Source organism: Pleurodeles waltl, chromosome 3_1 (assembly GCF_031143425.1).
Source record: "Pleurodeles waltl isolate 20211129_DDA chromosome 3_1, aPleWal1.hap1.20221129, whole genome shotgun sequence".
NCBI lineage: Eukaryota > Metazoa > Chordata > Amphibia > Caudata > Salamandridae > Pleurodeles > Pleurodeles waltl.
In genome coordinates this window covers 1,505,591,390-1,505,609,381 of record NC_090440.1, presented here as the reverse complement: position 1 = coordinate 1,505,609,381, position 17,992 = coordinate 1,505,591,390, and positions in this window count along the sequence as shown.

Genomic DNA, 17,992 nt, shown 5'->3' with positions numbered 1-17,992 from the left:
CTGCTGCCCTGCTGCCTGAGTGAGAACGTCTGTACCTGCATCTTCATCCCAGGACCACCAGAGTGACACCAAGGGACAGCTGGACGGCCTCTTGGTCAGAAGCTCAGGGACAGAAAAGGTTCAGACCACCTTGCGCCCAGTACCTGGACTCTGGCTGCTGTGATTCCTGTCCCTTTAGTGGGCCACCCCACTCCTGGACCCTTGGAAGTTGCTTAGCTGTGGTCCTGTGAGAAGTACCAACATAACTCAGCATAACCTCGCAGCTCTGCTTTGGAACTGCTATAGCATGATACATCTCCAACACTGGATATCACAGCCTGCAGTCTCCTTGGAACCATCGCTGCATGATGCATCCGCAACACAGGCATTTGCATTACAAGCCCCTCAGTGACAACATCCTCAACAATGACCCAGGACTTTGCATCACAGTCCCACAGCTTTTTTAGAAAAGCTGCTGCATGACCCATCCTTGACACCGTAATTCACATTGCAAGCCCCTTATTGATGGCATCCTCGATGATGATGCAGAACTCCACACCACAGTCCAGCAACTTCCTCAGACCACCACTGCATAATGCATCTTGAAGCAGGATCTCTCAATGCTCCACAAGCAGGATTTAAGATACTGTATTTAAAAGGTCTAACTTGGTCCCCATGTCTGGCCCACACTCAATCATGGTCATACTGAACTTGTAACTTTGTCCTGGTCTGACAAGACCAGATAGTCATGGTTGGCACTTTGAGCTTCTAGGCATTAATTTCACTTAAATCTTTAACATTGCATATCTCAGGGTATACTGAGTGGCTTTTTGTCATTTTGATCTCAAATAATTTATCTAAATGTTACTCTATTTTTCAAAATTGGTGTGAGAATTTTCTTCTGTTATGTTTCCACGTTATTACTTGTTGAAGTGCTGCATAAATTCTTTACACAGTTCCTCTAAATTAAGCCTGACTGCTTTGTACCAAGCTGCTAGAGGTGTAAACACATATTACTTTGCAGTTTGCTTGTTTTTCACCCTGTGCGATTTGTTGTTGCTGCTTGAGTAACATCCAATAATACCTTTATGACAAACATAAAACATTATTTATTTGTGTACAGATTGATATCAGTTGGATAGCAAGTTGATAATATTGCCTCTCAAATAAGATGTGCTAATATCTCTATTGTGAGGGCCAAAAAGAAGAGGGATACTACACACTGTTAATGAATTGACATATTTAGATTAATTATTGAATGAATAAAACAATTTGAACCCAAACGAATTTACTACGCACTCTGTTCAACCTGTTAGCCTTAGGGTGGTCTTCCACGAACCATTTTGTATGCTTTGCTTCACTTTTGCTGATCTGTTTTCTTTTTTTTTGGTCTTAGTACTCTGGGCACTTTACTACTTCTAACAAGTGATAAAGTGCAAGTGCTCACTCCCCTAAAATATGGTAACATTGGCATATCCACACTTGGCACATTTAATTATGAGCAAGTCTCTACTAAAGTGCTCTATATGTGCCCAGAACTTGTCAATTGAATGCTATTAGTGGGCCTGCAGCACTGACTGTGCCACCCACGAGTATCCCTTTAAACATGTCTCAGACCTGGCACTGCAGAGTCTGTGTGTGAAGTTTGACTACCATGTCGACTTGGCTTTTAAATGAACTTACCAAGCCTTAAACCCCACTTTTATTACATATGTCACCCCTAAGGTAGACCTTAGGTAGCCCACAAGGCAAGGTACTATAAAAGGCAGGACACATACATTTACGTTTTACTTGTCCTGGTGGTGACAGTCTCCCAAATTCCTTTTCAACTACTGTGAGCCGTACCTCTCTCATAGGTTAACAATTAGGATTTCTTATTACATTTAATAAAGTGTAATTTCTGATCGAGAAGGAGTAGACCTGTCATGTTTAGTAACTATGGAATATTAATAAAAAATCCTCTTTAATGGTAAAGTTGGATTTATTATTACAATTTTAAAAATACCACTTTTAGAAAGTTGGCATTTTCCTTCTCTTAGCCCTGCGTGCCTACAGCCTGCCTCCAAAACACATCTAGACTTGGGTGACAGCTTATTTCTTTCATTACTTCTAGACAGCTTCACACAAAGGAAGGATAGGTGTGACTGAGTGGTCATCTGCATTTTGATGGGCCATCCTGGGTGCTATAGGAGGGTAGAACTGACACTTGCACTTGAAAGAGCAGTGTTGTGCTCCCACATGAAGGACTGCTTTACCCCCTGTCATAAGTCTGGAGCCAGGGCAGGAAGGAAGGTACTCTGTTCACTTCAAAGACCTCTCTTTGAAGTCACCCCTAATTTAAAGGCACAACTGGTTATAAGAACTGGATATCACACTCTACCAAAACACTATTCTTTTGGACCTATGGATACTCTGCCTTGAAAAAGGACTACTGTGCTGCAGAAGGACTGCTACTCTGCTGGGCTGCTAGTCTGAAAGAACTGCTTTTCTGCTGTGTTGACCGGCATGCTGCCCTTTCTGCCTGGCTGAAAAGGACTGGATCTACACCACTTAAACCCAGAGTGACTCAAAGCACTTGTCTGCTTGGCCACTGTTCTGAACTCTCAGGGACATCAAAGACTACTGGCAACAGCACCTGGACTCTGCCAACTGTGAGTCCTCCTTGCCAAGTGGTGCCAATCTACCCCTGGGCTCTTGGAAGTACGTTTGTCTGTGCTGATACTACAAAAATCCACATATTGCCACAGTTGCTGTGGTCAGAACTGGTGCATTTCCTTTGGTGCTGCTGCATCTCTGCTCGAGGACTTCCCATCACTGGCTGAGTGGCTCCATGACAACGCATTGCATTTCTCAGTAAAGGTTTGACAGTGACGCATCTCTGATTGTGCGGTTGGGGGTCGACGCATTACCTAAACCGACAGAATCAATAATGATGCATCACCTTTGCATCGCCATTGCATTCTCCCTCGCTGTCGACACCCCCTGAACTAAGGTACTGATTTCAGGGGGCTAAGGTTGGTCCTTGATCCGATCCGTGCTCCATGGTGGTCGGCCTGAAATTTCAGAGTTGACCTGATCTAGCGCGACCAGATAGTTGCAGTTGCCCCTTTATATTTCTAAGCACTACAGTTTCATAATTTTTTTACATTTCATATCTCAAATCCCACTTATTAAATATTTGTCATTTTGGTCTTATTTTGTTCATTAGATTATGCTGTATTTTTCTAACTAGGTGTGGTATCTTTTTGTGTTGTGTTTTCACTGTTTTACTGTTCAAGTGTTTCTCAAATTCTTTACACAATTCCTTCTAATTTAAGCCTCTCTGCTCTTTGTCAGGCTACCAGAGTGTGAGCACAGGTTCATTTATGGTGTGTATCTGACTTACCTTGACTAGGACTGTGGCTCCTGCTTGGCCAGGGTGCATATCTCTACCAACCAGAAACACAATTTCTAACACTCTCACCGAAGATTTTTCCTGCAAACTACCTACATTTCCTCTCAAGTGTCAATATTTCTTCTGCAAGGTGGCACTGAAAAAGGATGTGATGCTTTTCTTCAATTTTAAAACTGTTCTCCTCATGACTTAAAAAATGATTGATGAAGTTGACATTCTAAAATAACTTATGAGGTATGATAGTACCCCTTTTATGTCATTGTCTTTCCATCTTTCAAAGGTTGTTTTGTTTGCTAGACCTTTCACTTTAACTGATTTTAAGCCACTGGTCTAAAGGAAATATAGAGAAAATACATTTGAGTTTTGTCTCACTCTTCATGAGCACAACCCAAAACAAGAACAAAACATCAAAACTAACCTGATACAGAAAAAACAACCCTTATATGTGCCAAAACCAGCTACTCTCTGAAATGCTGAAGTGTTTCTAATCTGAATGTATCTGAGAATGAAAGAATTAGTCATACGTGACTGACTACTGGATCTGAATTATCATCCCTTGGAAAATTGCTAACATAAATTGCTTGTGCCACAATTTCCCATATCCAGGCACTCATGTGATCCACATTGTTATGCTCCTTGATGCAGCTGCCATCTGCAGTCAGTACTATTATGCTGTTTTTTAAACTAGGACCATAGTATCGACTGACACCCCTTGAGCAGATTGAAGAGGTTCCATTGGATGGGGCTCAGTTGGAATCTGAGGTACCTTGTTCTGCAAATAGGCTGTTGGGATTAAGCTGTGTCAGATATGGTATGAAGTCTAGTAGCCAGGGAGGAGTGATGTGTCATGGCTCTCTAGCACCAATTATCTTGTGATTTGACTTGTGACTGTTTTGTTATCTATATACCAGTGTCATGGAAGTTGTTTTCCCTACAATGTATTTGATTTTACTCAGAGAACTGACCATACAGAAAAAAACATCATCAATATCTGTTGGGTCAACCATTAAACACATTTGAAGATTTGGGACTGATGTTAGTTATTTTAAAGAACTTACGTATTGACTACAGACTACTATGTGTTCTCTAATCAGTTCATCCTGGTTAACACACTTCATGTGCACATATCTGATTAGTCTTTGAGCCATCTAACTCAGATTTTGTGGTCCAATACCTTCTTAGACCATAAACAGATATTATCGTCAGCAGTGTGGTTAGGATCTCAAAGCCTTTTACATGTAACTGGCCAAAACAGTTTCCTGCACTGATTACTTTGACCATAAGCACCACATCCATTATGGTGAAGTACTATCATGTAAAACGTTAGTGACAAAGCATTTACTATGCTTCTCTTTTTTATGTTTTATAGTTTTCTAATTGGTGTTCTGGTCCTTTTTCACAGCCCCTCTATATGTGACCTCAATACAGGCTCATAGATGGGATCCTGAAATGCTCCTAAAGGAGTCCAATAGTAGTTTTCTTCTATCAACTACAAATGCCTTAACAGGGGATGGGAGAAATACTTTTGAAGTCAATTTAGCCAAACAACACAACCCAACCCTGACAATGTCCTAGACTCTATACACAAGGTCCCAGCAATCAGAGGAGACAGTAAACCTTTGCTCAGAATAATTGCTTCACAACCTTTGAACTGGGAAAAGAATCATTGAACACCTTTGGCTAAATCCATACTGGAAGTAATAAAGTATTTGCATCATATTATGAGACAGAACTATTATCTTGAGACTCGCATGTAAGAGGCTTAGTACACAAGATGAAGCCCTATGCTCTCAAAAACTCCCAGGAGAACAATAATAATATCAGAGGCATATCAGTCATGATCAATATAACATTTCCTTCAAGGTCAGTCAGCAACCCTATTAGTACTGCAGGAAACTGAAACTGATCATGTTTAATCTACTTTGCACAAAAAGCAAAGGCCTAGAGAATGACATTTCAGCCATGGTAACAAGTCTACTACTATGTTTTAAAGGTACAGATTTTCTCAGCATCTAGAGCAGACTCAAACATACCTTTAAGAGAGGCAACATAGCACAGAGGAGGGAGGAAATGAAGGCCACTACTGGCCTTAAGAAGGAGAGAATACAATTAAGGGAGAATTGCTGTTAATTTTATTATTACTTTTACATGAGATTTGTTTCATTTCTAGCAGCAAGGATTCAATGCAAATCCTAGGGCTTGTTTATAAAGGAGAAAAAAAGTAATGAACGCCTTGTGAATTCTGAATCAAGCAATCAAAGTTTGAAGCAGACTACCATGTGGATAAAAACGTTTTGGGAAAGTGGCTGAAGATGGCCTTGGAATGTAGAGAATGTCCCAACAATCCTATGCCCCAGGGCTATATGTCAGAATGTAAGCAAGCATTTCTGCAATCTATAAATATGTGCAGCCCCTTTTTAAAAACAACTAATTTGTGCATTTTTTCAAATCCTCATGGTTATGTGGTGGATACACTATAGGCCATCCTTTATTTCATACTCCCTATTCTAGAATACTTGATCATTTTTTGATAACATTGTTTTAGGATTGACTTCAGTCTCTAAATTAGCTTGCCTTGAGTTTCTATTGTCATGGTTGAAGTGCCAGTCCTCTTGATTTTACTTACTGCCTTTTCAACATGTAAGTTGTTTACTGTTGCAACATTATAAGTAAGGATTAAAATGTTATAAACCATTTCAAGCAAATCATTCTTATCTACAAATGAAGTCTTAAATTTTTAACAAAAATAAGAGATCCAAAATAAATGAAAAAAGGGTACTTTCCTAAGAGAAGAAACAACAGTGAATACAGAATTAGAATGTTATAATCCAATGTGTTTAACAGTTTAAACAAAAAACAATACAAATAAAGAAAACTGAAAACATTACAAAACCATAAATACTCATGACACTTTAAAATTGCAGAACACCAAAACATAACAAAAAGTGTTAAAATACTTATAGCACACATCTGTACCAAATGCAGATAATTGATAACTCCATCCTATGCAGCTGGAACAAAATGTAATTTATAAACAAATCAGAACAAAGCACACAAGCATTTACAATATAGGAAAAAAAATCTTTCATATGGGTACCATCAAAAAGGCACACTGCGTCCTCAAAGTTGTATGTAGTAATGTGGTGTGTGATGAAATATTTTTTCTTCTGCTGGATTTTCCCTGACCATGGTAGTGTATGAGATTAGATGCAGATGATCATTAGGGGTACTTTATTTACTTATCAGGAATAGGGATGGTACAATAGTCATACATGCTCAAAGTCAGTTCTTAAAGATGAAAAATAGTTTCCTATACACTAAGGTTGTCATTCCAACCCTGGCGGTCGGTGTTAAAGCTGCGGCCAAACCGCAAACAGGCTGGCGGTAAAAAAAATGGAATTCCGACCCTGGCGGGAGCCACCAACATCAACACACCGCCCGCCACGGCGGGACAAACAAACAGCGCGGCGGTCACCGCCAACAGACAGGCGGGAGTCAATATACCGCCCACCCTATCACAACCTACCAATCCGCCACCTTTTCAGGGGCGGTAGCCCTGCCGATAAAAACACGGCGGAAACAGCCATTTCGAACAGAAAACGCTCACCTCCATACACCCCACGAGGAATCAGGACAGCATGGAACCCGAACTCCACATCCTCCCAGCGATAGTCTTCCTGCTCCTCTACCAGGAGCACAAATGCCGGCACAGAAGACAACGGTGAGTACTGCACCTACGACACAGGGGAGGGGGGAGGGAAAAAAATACGGGGACACACATACGCCACACACCCACCCCCACCCTCACCCACTACAACACACACATCAATGCATAGCAATACATCACAGTTACCCCCCCCAAACCCCCTGGAAGAATGCAAAGACAAAAGGAAATAATTCTAAACATTTGAAAATATTGTATTACTGGCTTAAAAATATATAACACATCAAATACTTTTATATACATAAATGTACAAGTCCGATCATTGCAGCAGGCATTGTCCGTGGACCAGTGGGCCCAAATCACATGGGCAAAGCCCACACAGGATACCTGACTCCAACGGAGAGAACACTGCAGGGGCATCATATAGCAAAACTACAGGCACCTCAGGGGGAAGGGAAGGGGTGCACCTCAGCCAGATGAGTCCACGACGCCAGATCCACGAGGGGCCTCCATGGCCACTGTTCCATCCTGGGGAGTGCAAAGCCACAGTCTCACAAGTCTCTACAGTGGGTGGGTTGCCCACTGTTCCATCCTGGGGAGTGCAAAGCCACAGTCTCACAAGTCTCTACAGAGGGTGGGTTGCCCACTGTTCCATCCTGGGGAGTGCAAAGCCACAGTCTCACAAGTCTCTACAGTGGGTGGATTGCCCACTGTTCCATTCTGGGGAGTGCAAAGCCACAGTCTCACAAGTCTCTACAGTGGGTGGGTTGCCCACTGTTACATCCTGGGGAGTGCAAAGCCACAGTCTCACAAGTCTCTACAGTGGGTGGCTTGCCCACTGTTACATCCTGGGGAGTGCAAAGCCACAGTCTCACAAGTCTCTACAGTGGGTGGGTTGCCCACTGTTACATCCTGGGGAGTGCAAAGCCACAGTCTCTCAAGTGGATAACAGTCTCCACTGGTTCTGGAGGGGGACTGGTGCCCAGAGTGCTTCGTGCAGCCCTGCCCGACACAGATGTGGGCCTGCCGCTAATGGGCCAGCGGTACTTGAGAAGAAGGGCCCAGTTCAGCGGTGCTTGAGACAGCGGTGCCCAGTTCAGTGGTACTTGAGATAAAGTGCCCAGTTCAGCGGTGCTAGAGATGGCGGTGCCCAGTTCAGCGGTGCTTGAGACGGCGGTGCCCATTTCAGCGGTGCTTGAGACGGCGGTGCCCAGTTCAGCGGTGCTTGAGACGGCGGTGCCCAGTTCAGCGGTGCTTGAGATGGCGGTGCCCAGTTCAGCGGTGCTTGAGATGAAGGGCCCAGTTCAGCGGTGCTTGAGACGGCGGTGCCCAGTTCAGCGGTACTTGAGATGAAGGGCCCAGTTCAGCGGTGCTCGAGACGGCGGTGCCCAGTTCAGTGGTGCTTGAGACCGCGGTGCCCACTTCAGCGGTGCTTGAGACGGCGGTGCCCAGTTCAGCGGTACTTGAGATGAAGGGCCCAGTTCAGCGGTGCTTGAGACGGGGGTGCCCAGTTCAGCGGTACTTGAGACGAAGGGCCCAGTTCAGCGGTGCTTGAGACGGCGGTGCCCAGTTCAGCGGTGCTTGAGACGGCGGTGCACATTCAGCGGTGTTAAACACGGCGGTGCCCAGTTCAGCGGTGCTTGAGACGGCGGTGCCCAGTTCAGAGGTACTTGAGATGAAGGGCCCAGTTCAGTGGTGCTTGAGACGGCGGTGCCAAGTTCAGCGGTGTGAAACACGGCGGTGCCCAGTTCAGCGGTGCTTGAGACGGCGGTGCCCAGTTCAGCGGTACTTGAGATGAAGGGCCCAGTTCAGTGGTGCTTGAGACGGCGGTGCCCAGTTCAGCGGTGCTTGAGATGGCGGTGCCCAGTTCAGCGGTACTTGAGATGAAGGGCCCAGTTCAGCGGTGCTTGAGACGGCGGTGCCCAGTTCAGTGGTGCTTGAGACTGCAGTGCCCACTTCAGCGGTGCTTGAGATGGCGGTGCCCAGTTCAGCGGTACTTGAGATGAAGGGCCCAGTTCAGCGGTGCTTGAGACGGCGGTGCCCAGTTCAGCGGTGCTTGAGACGGCGGGCCCAGTTCAGTGGTACTTGAGATGAAGGGCCCAGTTCAGCGGTGCTTGAGATGGCAGTGCCCAGTTCAGCGGTGCTTGAGACGGCGGTGCCCAGTTCAGCGGTGCTTGAGACGGCGGTGCCCAGTTCAGCGGTACTTGAGATGAAGGGCCCAGTTCAGCGGTGCTTGAGACGGCAGTGCCCAGTTCAGCGGTGCTTGAGACGGCGGTGCCCAGTTCAGCGGTGCTTGAGACGGCAGTGCCCAGTTCAGCGGTGTTAGACACGGCGGTGCCCAGTTCAGCGGTGCTTGAGACGGCAGTGCCCAGTTCAGAGGGTACTTGAGATGAAGGGCCCAGTTCAGCGGCTCCGGCCATGTCGTGGAGGTCATTTGCCACCTGAGCTGTGGCTGGCGTGGCCATCCTGCCCATCTGTCGTGTGGCTGGCGGGGCCCTCCTGGGCTGCAGTACCGGGCCTGTAGGTGTCCTCCTGCCCACCTGGGATGGGGCTGGCGGGGCCCTCCTGGGCTGCAGTACTGGGCCTGTTGGTGTCCTCCTGCCCACCTGGGATGTGGCTGGCGGGGCCCTCCTGGCCAGCTGGGCTGATGGCGGTCTTGTCGGGCGTGCTGCCCTTCCCAGCCTTCCCTGATCGCCTGTGGCCCTTCACCACTTTGGGCGGTGTGCCAGCTGGCTCAACACTTCCTGCCGGAGCCATGGTAGGGGTTTTAGTCCCTGGTGTTTTAACCCTCTAGCGCCGGCCACTGCCTATCTTCGGATGTTTCTCCGGGGGTGGGCTGGCCGTGCTTTGGCTCCGTACTGAACTGGCTGCCCTTGAGGGTGGGGGACTCCACAGTCCATGGCAGACTGGCATGACAGGTCCCGGTTTTGTGGTGGCTGAGGTTCTGACTGGAGTCCTATGACATGGACGGGGTGGGGGAGTTGTTGGAAATAGGTTAAGTTTGGACAGGAAAAGCATTTTAGGAACAGTGGGATGGGTAGGTGTAGTGGGTATGGGAGTGGAGGAAGAGGTTGTGGTTGTAGGAGTTTTAAGTCTGGTGTCTTTGGGTGCAGGTGCTTGGGCTGGAGGCTGTTGTGAGGTGGATGGCTGTTGGGTGGGTGGCTGCCTGCGTTTGTGTATCTTGGAAGAGGGGGTGACAGACACACTGGGAGAGGACACAGGGGACTTGTAAATGGTAGTGGGGGTGGTGACTGCACGTGTGCGGGGGGTTCTGGTGTGTGTGCTGGTGATGGAGGTAGTGGCTGAAGATGTTGTGCATGCAGGTGTGAGTGGAGACGTGACAGGGAGGGAGGAGGGAGACGAGGAGGAGGGGGACACAGTGGAGGCAGTGGGTGTTGTTATGTCTGTATGTGGATGTTGCTTGTGTGAATGCCTGTGTGATATGTGGTGCTTATGTCTGGCTGTGCTTCCCTTGGGTGTTGAGGTGTGTGCAGGCTGGTCTGATGGTGTGTCTGGGATAGGCAGAGGTACAGGTGATAGGGTATGGGTGGAGGAAGTTGGAGGGGGGAGGCTAGAGACAGGGACAATGGCTGCCATCAGTGCTGAGGCCAGAGTGTTGAACGATCGCTGAAGGGCAGCCTGACCAGAATGAATGCCCTACAGGTACGCATTACTCTGGTGCACCTCTCTTTCGACACCCTGGATGGTATTCAAAAAGGTAGACTGCCCAACAGTGAGCGTCCTCAGGAGGTCAATGACCTCCTCAATGAGTGCTGCAGGGGTGACTGGGGCAGGGCCTGAGGTGCCTGGGGCGAAGGAGATGCCCATCTTCCTGGGTGAGCAGGCACGGGGCAAACGCTGAGGGGCTGCTGGGAGGGCGGTGCTGGTGCGCAGGGTGGCGGCTGTACCTGTTGTTGCGGGGGGCACAGATGTTGCCGCCACTACAAGGGAGCTCCCTTCAGAGGACGAGTCGCTGTCACTGATATCTGCACGAGTCCCCGCTGTGGAGCTCCCCTCGCCCTCTGTCCCACTGGTGAATTCCGAGTCCGTTGCATTGACCACCATGGCCATGTGGGATGCAGCTCCCTCATGCTCCGATGCCACTTCTCCTCCGCCTGATGATGCTAATGCACACATGAACAGGAAGACCACAAAAAAGGGGGGGGGAATAAAGACATGTTGAGTACATGCATTGGCGACACCGTTGGCGGACAGGACAGACACAGAAGCCCCCTGCACTACGCCGCGCACTTGGGGTCGACTACTCAATCCGTGGGACAAGGCCTACAAACCTATGGGCGACATCTGCACACATTGATGACACAGGGCCATGAATAGCTGTACTTGGCACCCTACAGAGATGGGGGGTGGGGGCACAGGGCCATGCCTTACGGAGGGGCCAAGCCTACAGAAATCGCCCTGGCCTAGGGATACCCACAGCCCTCCTACCCCACCCAGACACCTCCACTGCGCGCAAAGTCACCAGGATTAGAGTGTACTCACCCCCTTGTGTCTGCTGTGATGTCCTCACATGCCCATCCAAATCGGGGTAGGCCACCGCCAGGATCCGGGACATCAGGGGGGTCAAAGTCCGACTGGCACCCCTCCCACGTTGGGAGGCCATCCCCAGCTGAGCCTCCGCCGTCTTCCTGCTCCAGCGGCGGATGTCCTCCCATCTCTTCCGGCAGTGGGTGCCCCATCTGTGGTGGACCCCCAGGGTCCGGACGTCCTTGGCGATGGCACGCCAAATATCGATCTTCTGGTGGGCGCTGACCTATGTGACATGTACAGGGGGAGAAAAATATTCATCACCTTCTGCATGCTCGATGTGAGTGGCCCACCATCCCCACCCTTGCCATGTGGCACATGTTCTCATCCGTCGTTTGATGCATGCCTCAATCGCTCCCCTCCCCACCATCTTTCATCCACCCCACTCAACACAGGCATTGCCCACAAAGCATGGTCCCAGTGTACTTACCTGTTGGTCTGGAGGACCGTAGAGTAGCGCATACTGGGGGAGGACCCCATCCACAAGTTTCTCCAATTCCTGAGCAGTGAATGCAGGGGCCCTTTCCCCAGTCGCATGAGCCATTGTCTCTTCCAGACCGAGGTCACAGCAGCACTTGCAGTGTAGGTCCTCTCCTGTCGAAGATCAGGTATTGAGTGATTAAGCAGATAGAAAATGGCGGTCACGCCCGCGGCGGTGCGTACCCCGGCGGTGTGTACCGCGACCGCCGGCGCACATCGTCATTGGCTCCTGAGACCCATAGGGTTCAATGTTAACCAATGCTGCTTTGCGCCGCGGTCTTCGACCGCCTACCGCCACGGTGTGCCACGCCAGCGCATTTACCTCACATCCCATTGTCGCACTTCACAGGTCAGGCAGCTGCCATTTCAAGGGCCCACATGGCTTACTTTCTACTGCGTCACACATACCCAGGCCTTGCATCAACACTCATACAAGCCATTCAATGCATTGGGAATCGTGTTCTGTGCAAGCTGTGGTTACGTACCTGTGTGTTGATTGACTCTGTGCTCGCTGTTGTCCTTCATAGGCACCGTCCGCTGGGACATGCGAGGAGATGGAGGCATCCTCCGGTATACAGACCACTGGTGGACCTGTCGACAATGGAGGAAAGACATGTCATACTGACATACAGGCTTGACCGAGCCACTATTCAGGAACTGTGTGCCCAGCTGGAGGCAGACCTGATGTCACCAATTCGCCAACCCACAGGAATCCCCCCTCAAGTGCACATTCTGTCAGTACTCCATTTCTTGGCAATTGGGTCATTTCAAACAACTGTGGCCATAGCATCAGGGATGTCCCAGCCTATGTTTTCCAAGGTGTTATCAAGAGTGTTGTCTGCCCTGCTGAAACACATGCGGAGCTACATCGTTTTCCCTGAGGTGGGGGATTTGCCTACAGTGAAGGGTGATTTCTATGCCCTTGGACATATCCCCAACATCATAGGTGCCATTGATGGGACACATTTTGCTTTGGTCCCCCCCAGCAGGAGTGAACAGGTGTACAGGAACAGGAAGAGTTATCATTCGATGAATGTACAGATGGTGTGTTTGGCTGACCAGTACATCTCCCATGTTAATGCCAAGTTCCCTTGGTCAGTGCATGACGCGTACATCATGCGGAATAGCAGCATCCCTTACGTGATAGGTCAACTCCAGAGGCACCGTGTGTGGCTAATTGGTGACTCTGGTTACCCCAACCTGTCATGGCTACTGACCCCAGTGAGGAATCCCAGGACAAGGGCAGAGGAACGGTACAATGAGGCACATGGGCGGACTAGGAGGGTGATCGAGGGAACCTTTGGCCTCATGAAGGCCAGGTTCAGGTGCCTCCATATGACAGGTGGATCCCTATTCTACTCACCAAAGAAGGAGTGCCAGATCATGGTGGCCTGCTGTATGCTTCAAAACCTGGCTTTGCGACGCCAGGTGCCTCTTCTGCAGGAGGATGGTCCAGATGGTGGTGTTGTGGCAGCTGTGGAGCCTGTGGAGAGTGAAGACGAGGAAGCCGAAGAGAACGACATAGAGAACAGGAACACAGTGATACAGTAGTATTTTCAATGACACACAGGTAAGAATCCACACCGGCATATTACATTTACTTAAAGACTACTACCTCTCTACTGTCTGACCTTCTCCCCCAGTGTATGGTAACTGAGTTGTGCCTTTCCCTTCCGATTTCAGAGCTGTGGGCCCCACTGCGTGACATCTGCTTTGTTTCCCCATGGACTACAGCTGTGTGACAGTGGTATTTTGTCATCACAATGTAAATGAGCATTTTGGCACTGTCATGTCTAATACATTTGTTCAAAATCACAGCCAGACTCCTGATTGTTTTGTGCAATAACTGTGTTTATTACAGTGCTCTATATTGGTGGGTGGTTGCAAATCGGTGAGGGGTGATGGTGGAGGAATGTCCATGGCAGAGTCCAGACTACTTATATCACAGGTGCATTGTCCAGATGCCTGTGGAAAGTGGAGCAGGGGCAGTTTAAGGATGGACAGGGTGACAATGTGGGACAGTGGGATGACAATCAGGGAGGTATCCTTTCCTGGCGGGGGTCTTGGCATCTTACTCTGTCTTCTTCCTGGATCTCAGGGCCCGCTTGCGGGGTGGTTCTCCTTCTGCAGGGGGTGGGGTGCTGGTGGCCTTTTGGTCCTGTGGTGGTGCCTCCTGTCCACTAGCGCCGGCAGAGGTGGTAGGCAGTTCTTGGTCCATGCTAGTGTGAGGTGCCCTTTGTGGTGCCACAGTGTCCTGCAATGTGGTGACTACCTGATTCAGAGCCCCTACGATGGTGCCCAGGGCGGAACTGATGGTTCGTAGTTCCTCCCTGAAGCCCAAATACTGTTCCTCCTGCATGAGCTGGATCTCCTGAAACCTGGCCAGTACTGTCGCCATCATCTCCTGGGAATGATGGTAGGCTCCCATGATGGATGAGAGGGCCTCGTGGAGAGTGGGTTCCCTGGGCTTGTCCCCCCCCTGTCGCACAGCAGCCCTCCCAGTTCCCCTGTTTCCCTGGGCCTCTGTCCCCTGGACCGTGTGCCCACTACCACTGCCCCCAGGTCCCTGTTGTTGTTGGGGTGGTGGGTTAGCCTGGGTGCTCTGTAGTGGTGGACACACCGCTGATTGACGTGTCCTGGGGACAGAGGTATGGGCCCTCTGGGTGGGTGCTGTGCTGGTGTTTCCAGAGGGGGGAAGGTCTGTGGAGGCCTGTGACTGGGTGAGGGGAACCGACTGTCCCGAGGTCCCCGATGGGCCCGGCTGGTCATCTAGATCCAGGTCGACAGAGGTGCTGTCATCACAGTGGGCCTCTTCTTGGGGTGGAGTGGACATTTGTGGACCCTCCTGCGCGGTGACGTGGCGTTCGGGTCCTGCAGGGGTATAAAAGTATGGTTATTGCATCTGTGTGTGCCATAGCGTGCAATGGGTGGGTGCCCGTGTACCCCAGTGCTGGCATTCCCGTGTGGGGGCTTTAGTGACGGTGGTTTGGGGGCGGATGGGTATGTGCAGTGGGCATGCTTTGGTGATGGGTGTCCATGCTTTGTGGTCGCATGCTGGGTTTGGGGTTGGGATGGGTGGGTTGTGATGGTGAGACATTTGCAAGGAGTAGGTGTGATGGGGGTGAGGGTGAGGGTGGGGGTATGAGTTGGCATGCTGGTGGGGTGGGGGGATGAAGTAGTGAAGATGAGACTTACCAGAGTCCATTCCTCCAGATACTCCTGCGAGGCCCTCAGGATGCAGGATCGCCAAGACCTGCTCCTCCCATGTTGTAAATTCTGGTGGAGGAGGTGGGGGTCCGCCGCCAGTCCGCTGCACCGCGATGTTGTGCCTGGATACCATTGAACGCACCTTCCCCCGTAGGTCGTTCCACCTCTTCCTGATGTCGTCCCTATTTCTTGGGTGCTGTCCCACAGCGTTGACCCTATCGACTATTCTGCTCCATAGCTCCATCTTCCTGGCAATGGTGATGTGCTGCACCTGTGTCCTGAAGAGCTGTGGCTCTACCCGTACAATTTCCTCCACCATGACCCTGAGTTCATCCTCAGAAAACCTGGGGTGTCTTTGCGGTGCCATGGGGTGGTGTGGGTGATGTGTGGGGTGGATTGTGTGGTGCTAAGTGTGGTGATGTGTATTGTTGGGTTGTGTGAAGTGCGTGGTAATATTGCTGGGTGACAGTAAAATGGGCGTCTGGGTGCTCGGATCTCTTTTCTCTGTGTGTGTTCAGCATTCTGTTGGAGTGGAGGTTTGTGGGTGATGTGGGTGTGTGTTTTATATTGTAATGGGTGTGTGGGAGTGGTGTGTGTTTGTGTATCAGGTGTGTGTATTTGTAATTGTCCAATGTGGCAGTGTTTTGTAGAAGTGTGTGTATTTTGAGCGCGGCGGTGTGTACCGCCAATAGAATACCGCGGTTGAAAGACCGCTGCGTGGATTCGTGGGTCGTGATGGCATGGGCGTATTTCTGTTGGCGTGACGGTGGAGGTTTGGTCATCGCCAGTTTCTCGCTGCCCTTTGGTGTGGCGGACTTTTGTGGATGTCTGTATTTTGGCGTTTGCCTGTTGTGGGTCAGAATGACCGTGGTGGTTTACCGCGGCCGTGGCGGTGTTCTGGCGGTCTTCTGCACGGCGGTAAGCGCCTTTTACCGCCAAGGTTGGAATGACCCCCTATGTGTTATGAGATGCTATTACTGTGAATCGACCTATAGACATAGGAGGCACATGTCACAATATGTAGCTGAACCTGGCAAAAAGATGGAGGGTTATTGCTCCATTAGTTCACGTTGGGTATAACAGTTTGTTGAATTTAGGTGTAATCTTTTTTATGTTGTTTGCATATTAAATCTTGCTATTTGTGGTCATGTTTCTACAATCGTTGATGTAGTATTTCATTATTTTGGATGCCTTGATCATCCTTCTCTTATTGTTTTGGCATCAATTTCCACACAACAGCAACTCATTATTCCTGATTCTAGTGATTTCTGTATGGACTATTGTCTATCACTCAACTACAGCATTTTCTAATACTGTTGTTACAATGCTGCTGAACATCCTTTGCAGGTCTCATGCTCTTTGATAGTACTCTGGTATAATGTTGTCAATACCCTACTGTTCAGCCACAAATGTAATTCTTCTATTTAATGGCTGATTTCTCCAGAATGGATTTACCATTGGTCTCTCTAGGTCTCAGATGCCTCTCAAGAAATTGAATGTAGGTTGTTCTCACTACTAGCGAGTACCCTAAGAGGACCCATTTGAGGATGAAAGTATTTTTACAGTATTTTAGCTATATTCTTTGACCCAAAGTGGTGAATTGTGTTTGTCAACATATTACCTCTGCGTGTTCTGAAAACTAAATTGGATTCTTTTTATGTTCAAGTCTCATGCTTCACATGTGCTATTCAATGCTATGCTATGAAATGGGACTGGACTAAAGTTATTGTGTTCTCTCACTTGACTCACCCGGGCTGGAGGAGGGCTTCTCTAGGGTCCAATACACACAGATAGGTCTACAATGAAATATTTCCCTTTTGGACTCAGGTAAATATCTTGATTTCATATCCCATACAATGACCACATGGTAGGCAGCAACTACTGAGCCACAACCAAGGTTATTGGGATAATTTGCCTCTGGTGTCCTGTAGTCTGACCTAATATGGCTCTGACAGCTAGGCCAAGTACACCCTTTCTGCATTTGACTCTAAGGGTAACAGGGAAAAGCAGTCAAAAGCTTCTCAGAGAGGTAGAGGAGATGGCAAAGTTTCAGAACTCAACATTCAATTAACAAACAGAGTAATTTTATTGTCCAGACCAGTGCTTTTCTTTACCAAAGTAAAAGTACTTTAATGTCACATCAAAATGTAACATTATACACACTAATAGTGGTTTTATACAGGGTTTAATGTTCCTTCCTATGGGGCAAAGCTAAATACCACTCTAATATTAACTGTCCTATTCTTGGTTCCTATGGTTCCATCTCATCAATGTTATCTTGTGAAAATATCAGTTTATAGACAACATCTGGCACAAATATGGGTTGACTTAAGTGACCACCATGGTAGGCAACTCAAATGTCAATTAATTTCATTATGAGGAAAAAGAGTTCATGCTAGCAGAGTTAAATCCCCAAAGGCAGCCTTATCTTTACTGTTAAACATACAGTATTTATTCTTTCAGCAGGTTTCATGTTTTTCTGGGAATGTGGCTTGGTGCACACATAGCATGCAACATCTTCAGGAGCAGCACAGAACCATGGGCAGAAGCCTTGCCACTCATTCAAGCTGCTCAGAAGAACAGTGTGGCAGGCCTGGTTGGCGAGTGCTTGTCTGCATGACTTGCAGCCTCTGGGTTCTGGGGGCAGTTCTCCATTACAGCACCAATAATGATCTTCACAGGAAATGTCACACTCATGCAGTGCCACAAGTCACCTGGAT